Below are 6,450 nucleotides of genomic sequence, written 5' to 3' on the forward strand. Positions count from 1 at the left end.
ATCTGCATAGCCTCGCTGGTGTTGACGGAGGTGCACCGGATCAGGAGGGACAAGAAGAAGGTGCCCGCCAACGACACGCTGGAGGAGGACGTGGGTTTCATCAAGAAAGACTTCCAACTCATGGAGTCGTTCCTGGCGGATGCCGCCGAGAAGCGTAGGCAGACGGCGGCGGCGGCGACGACGACCTCCAGTTTTTATATCAATTAGTTTTTATAATAGATAGTCGAGAGAGGTTCGATACCAGTTTTCAAGTTGAGGGGTGTTTCTAATATAGACATGATAATTGCTTATTGGGAGGGTACAATGGTATTATCTCTTTCTTTTCTTTATCACAGTTTTGTCAGTTTGTCACAAGTTGCCCACCCCCCCTCCCCCTTCCCCTCCATGCTTCGCTGCTGGCTAGTCTGATCAACTGGCCGGTGCTGTATAGCAAGTTGGTTGATCACGGAACACCATGCCTGAGTAAAAGACCAAATTATTCTGAAAGTAAGTTGGACTGACTGAAGTACGAAACAGCTATATAAACGATCGATCCTAATCGATCAGCGTCTCTCTGGAACGAGAGCACACAACCACAGTTTACAAGACAAAAGAACCACGCATACGCACCACACCACCACCACCAAAAATCGATCGAAATGGGCGAGTGGGAGATAGGGCTAGAGGCCACGATCGCCATAGCCACGCTGGTGTTGACGGAGGTGCACCGGATGAGGGACAAGAGGAAGGTGCCCACCGACACGCTGGAGGAGGACATGGCCTTCATTAAGAAGGACTTCCAACTCATGGAGTCGTTCCTGGTGGATGCCGCCGAGAAGCGTAGGCAGACGGCGGCGGCGGCGACGACGACCTCCAGGAGTTTGAGCACCTGGTTGCGACACCTCCGGGGCCTGTCTCAAGACGTCGAGGACTGCCTCCAGGAGTTCTGCCTCCATCTGGAGAGGCCGCCTCGCGCCAAATCCAAGCTGCTCCTGCCACTGGACACCATCACCAAACAGATCAGAAGACTGAGGAACGAGATTGAGCATGTGAACAAGAGCAGTGCGATATACTGCAACGCAATTAATTTTGGTCCGGACGCTGCGCAGCCCATGGTAAGAAACGATATATATATATATATATATATATATATATATATATATATATATATATATATATATATATATATATATATATATATATATATATATATATATAACACATAGCATATATTGTATACACAAATTACTTTTTGGTTGTCATCATATATGTAAAATAATACTTTTAGATTTGATTAAATTACTTCTTATATATTCATAACATTGTGAGTTGCTTATTTTCATCGTTAAGTTGGTTTTAGTCAATTCCATATATAATTTATGCTGATTAACTTTAATATCTAGATAAACTCATGTTAACAGTGGCGCAGCTAGGGGGTGCCAAAGGGTGCCAACACCCCCCTATGCAAACACTACCACCACTACACCCCGATATAATTTTACTCTATATTAAGGTTAACTAAGATAATATTTATCTAGTTTATTTTGTGTAGCTTGAAAGTATTATCAGTTTAGTTAATTAGCAAGTCTACAAATATTAGCAAGAAACATGATCTACAAAACTAGTTTGTGATTTCTCATCTTTTTCAAAGTAAAATAGATGATACTTATTTGTGAGATTATTCAATAGTTTACATTAAAAGAACTAGTAATCTGCCCGTGCTAACGCTACGGTGTTATAATACATTTTTGTTAACGAATTACACGTTATTTCCTCCGTTTCATATTATAGGACTTTCTAGCATTGCCCACATTTATATAGATGTTAATGAATCTAGACACGTAATGTGAAATGGAGGGAGTAGTAAAAATATGTTTCCTAGAATCCACCCAATTGAGCTTTATTTTGATCTAGGTCAGATATTAAGGCAAAGTACAGTGATATTATATTATCTAAAATATTAATTCAAAACCATCAATAATCATATTTAATCACTTCAATACCAATATATTAGACAATGCACATCCACACTTCCACAAAAAATGGTTGAGAATAAATTACATGTTCCAAGCAATTCCACGACTTCTGGATCAATAACACACACGGAGCTGGCAAAATGGAGCTGGAAAAATCTAGAAGTATCACACATTGACACACCACTACAATTATAGGATAGATGAAATGAATACATTGTGAAACAACAGTCATCACTTCTTCATTTTTCCATCTCTATCATTCAGTCAAGCATATTTGATCCCTTCTATAGATTTTTATAGACTTCTATTTTGTTATCCTCTCCTGCAGTAAGCTGTGTGCATCTTTACAAAGATCAGTGCTCTCAGGGTCACTTGCTTTCGTAAGACGCAATTGCATACGTCTTAGAGTGATTGTCAAAATAAAAGAGTTTAGTAAAAATGTTAGTTAGTATCAAGCATATAAATATATTTGTATCAAGCATAGCAGTGCAGAATATGGTCAAGAGAATAAATATATTTGTATCAAGCATAGCAGTGCAGAATATGGTCAAGAGAATAAATCAGGGATCATGAACAGTTCAAAATGTGCCATCAATGGGGCTATCCTATATTTCCTGAAAGAGTCATCCACTGTTTTTCCTTTTTGATAGCAGTCAATGACACAACGATAAAATGTTCAATGAGATAAAAAAGTACCAATAGGATTAAACTGTTTTTTTACCATCATGTTTTTACAGTGAGTAACGAGACCAAAACTCCAATTGGTTAATTAGTACGTACCAATTAGAGAAATCTTCAAAAAATGAACCAAAACTCCAATTGGTTAATTAGTACGTACCAATTAGAGAAATCTTCAAAAAATGAACCAAAACTCCCCGCGATTACCTTCCACAATTCCACCTTTTCTTCTCTACACAAGCCTGAAACAGAGTAAACATTTGTTTTCACATGGAAAAAATTCCATCAAGCAGTTGGCCATAATGAGAAAGAGCATCCAATCAAGCTATGTATCATTTTTGCACTGCACTAAATATCAGAGATTTGCAGCATTTTTCACTGCACTAAATATCAGTAATGTAAAATATTATTAAAAAGGAAGCTTAACATAAACTTGTTAGTTTTTCTTTGAATGAATAAACTTGTTAGTTCTTACGTACATACTACATACGAACGAAAATAAGGGAGGACCAGATGTGCATTCAGTGATGGTGGCATTCATGAACCTGAGCAGTTTAAAAATGAAGAAATATACATCGCTTCAGAAGCACCAGAAAATAAGATAGAATGAACCTGAGCAGTTTAAAAGTAAACATTGCACATGGTACAAAAGCAGAAATCAATTAATTTCCGGGAGATATAATGAGCATTGCACAAAGCAATGGTTGAAAGGCATTATAATCATACAGTCCATTTTGTCAGATATTTTTAATACATACACATATTTGTCTATACGATATATAATTCTAATCATGGAAGTGTATATTTCATCGTCGATAATTAACTCACTTTTCCTTAAACTAACTCTAGAAAATCCCAATAATTAAGAATCTAATCAGAATCTGCTTGCAAGTATTTGGGTTTTTCATTAACCAATCAACCAATCGCAGCAGAGGAAATTTAGGGGGAGAGGATAAACCAAGGCAATTTCCGACTTACCTTCTGCGCCTTACCACGATGCGAACAAATCGATTCGTCAACTACAGTACAACACTAACTACCTCATCCTGATGAAGGCATGAAACAGAGAAGAGAATCTGAATTTATTCAGACATTAAACATCTGATTTTTTTTTCATAAATTCACAAATAAACTGGTAAGTTGTTCCTTTAGAGTTTAGACAATACATTGAAAGTGCTTGCACATTACTAATGCATGGCATTTTACATATTCAGGTGTCATGAATAAAAATGTAAACCAAATTTGACTTTTTAAAGGGAAAAATTATCACTGCATTCCATGTGGTTCAATAGAGCACAATTCCACAATTGAAGTAAAATCTCATTATGTATATAACCTTTCGGTACACATCACAGAAAATGTATACAACGGAAAGTAAAAGAAGCTCTCAATATTGGCATCATGATTTAGATAATTAAATTCTTCTTTTAACTTGGATGTCAATTTGGATGTTGATCTCTTAAGAGAGCACACAACATGTCTATCAATTTAATTGGTTTCCTGGGTTATGTTGTTGACCAAGCAATGAAGTTCAAAAGAAATTATCTAAATTTTCAGATATAAACATCCCAATAATGACTTACCTTGTTGGCGAGCGGATCGCAGCCTGTGCGAGGCCAGTGCCGGGGTTGAGAAATCCGACCACCGGGACTTGGAATCTCGAACTCGCACGCGGCCAGAGGAAGGGGCTGGTGCCGGGATCAACCACGAAAACAGGGCGGCATCACTAAGGCCAGATCGGAGCAAGAGGGAGGAGCGCTAAAAATCAAATGGAAGACATCAAACCCAAATCGTGCTTATAACTTATTTAAACTGTATAACTACGAGAATCCAGTTTGTGAGTATTTTTTAAGCTCTGTTGAACACATGATAACATCATAATATTGTATTCACATCATCACAATACATGATCTATTTAAATTGAGAAAATAATTTACAGAACCAAAAGCTAGTCTGCACCTGAATTGCCAGCATCACTTGTTTCAATCCCACATAACAGAATGACCAGCACGCATGTTTATTGTACTATAAAAATTTACACCCTACTTATCAAAACCCAAGACATCATAACCTACTCTCATTCTTCAGTAAAATTAGCAACCAGAAATTAAATGGGCATCCCACAAAGGAATTTAACCTTCTCACATCACAAGAACATGCATATAATTTCATATACAAAAATTGCAAAATATTATATCCATGTGAATTAAATTCATTCTTCCAATATAGCAAGCAAGGTGTACACCTCAGAACAAGTAAAAATGAGTGTAACACATCAACAGAGGCGACTTATCACCATATTGGGTTCAGGAATGATCTCCTCTAGATGGTAGATTGTCTAACATTAGTCAATTGACGGGTGACTTCAGAGGGAATTCATCTGAAACAAAAGGCTGTTGGCTCTTGTTAAATTCTCCATTGTTGTTCTGATGGTATTTGCAGCCGCAACCAACTAAAATATTCCCTAATTGCTCCTTGAGCAAACAACTCCCAATCCAATCCACAGAACATTCAATCCTGACCAAGCGATTGTGATGGGACACTAACTGAGCAGATGAATTATAGAACTAAGTAACAGAGTACATAATTAAATTTGAGGGAAAAGGGATACACTCACACGCTTGCGTCCTCACGGCCGAGGAGCTTGACCGGAGTTCTTGTCTTCGGCGACATTACCTGAGACGCCGGGAGCTCGTCGGGCCCGAGTATCCTCCAAGGCCACCATGACCCGTTCCGTCGCCGGGGATCATCGTGTGGGTGCGGTGACGGAACGGTGACGTAAATCCTGGATGACGACGGATGCGACGACGGTGATGGGGATTGGTTGAGGGCGAGCCGGCAGCGGGGATCGGTGGCGGCGAGACGACGGATGCGACGAAGGCGGAGCGGCGGCAGTCGAGGGTGGCGGCGACGACGGATGTGACGACGGCGGAGCAGCGGCAGTCGAGGGCGGCGGCGACGACGACGACGGATGCGACGATGGGTGACGGCGAAGTGGAGGCAGTCGCGGGCGGCGGCGACGGTGGTGGCGCGGGGATCGGTGGCGGCGAGACGACGGATGCGACGACGGCGGAGCTGCGGTAGTCGAGGGCGGCAACGACGGCGGTGGCGCCGCGTGAGAGGGAGAGATTAGGGTTGGGGAGGGGCGGGGACGCGTGAGAGCGAGAGAAAGGGGGCGGAGAGGATGGCGCGGTGGAGAGGTGGAGACGATGCTGAGCGTTGGATTTTACACATAGATGATTTAGACCGTTCCATGAGTAACGAAAGAACGAGTGATGAGTGATGAGTGAAACAATTTGTTGAACTATAGGGTAGATTTAGCAATAAAAATTAGTTTCAAACTTCCAATAATATTATTAAAGAGCTAAAATTAAAGTTTTTCTTAAAGGACTAGTTTACGCATTACTTGTTATTGACGGTGACTATTTGACCTCCTTTGCTATTAATAATAGTTGTTCGGTCTCATGGTTTATCTTCACCCCCACACCTCTCTAATCTCAAATCCTGGCTTCGCCCCTGCATGTTAATACCCCTGCAATGGATTTACTTCAAATGCCGTGACAACTTACTTCTATTTTGTACTAAGTTACTTTTATAATTTATGTAAATTAATTTTGGGATTTATTAGATTTACTTTCATAAATGCTATAAAATTAATTTACATATATGATAAAAGTAATTAAAAAATACATGTATTTTATCATAATATAATCATATCAAATCTTGTTATAAAGATTTTAGTGTAGTAATAACAACGACATAATCGGATCATAAATCGGATAAGTATTTTAAGAGAAAATTCTATAAGAAGAAAAAA

At 39.6% G+C, this 6,450-nt stretch overlaps 1 long non-coding RNA gene across 5 annotated transcripts; it reads right to left on the bottom strand.

Annotated features, from left to right (window-relative positions):
• Positions 1-1,939: 1,939 nt before the first annotated feature.
• LOC9267464 (uncharacterized) lies at positions 1,940-5,770 on the bottom strand. 5 transcript variants are annotated; one of them, XR_010739649.1, is made up of 3 exons: positions 5,251-5,770; positions 4,217-4,391; positions 1,940-2,875 (listed from the first exon to the last, which is right to left on the bottom strand). It is a non-coding gene; the product is annotated as an uncharacterized lncRNA (long non-coding RNA). The 5 variants fall into 5 exon arrangements; XR_010739646.1 differs by having other exon boundaries at positions 1,940-4,391; XR_010739647.1 differs by having other exon boundaries at positions 1,940-5,150.
• Between the last annotated feature and the right edge of the window lie 680 nt (positions 5,771-6,450).

Source organism: Oryza sativa, chromosome 2 (assembly GCF_034140825.1).
Source record: "Oryza sativa Japonica Group chromosome 2, ASM3414082v1".
NCBI classification, from domain to species: Eukaryota; Viridiplantae; Streptophyta; class Magnoliopsida; order Poales; family Poaceae; genus Oryza; species Oryza sativa.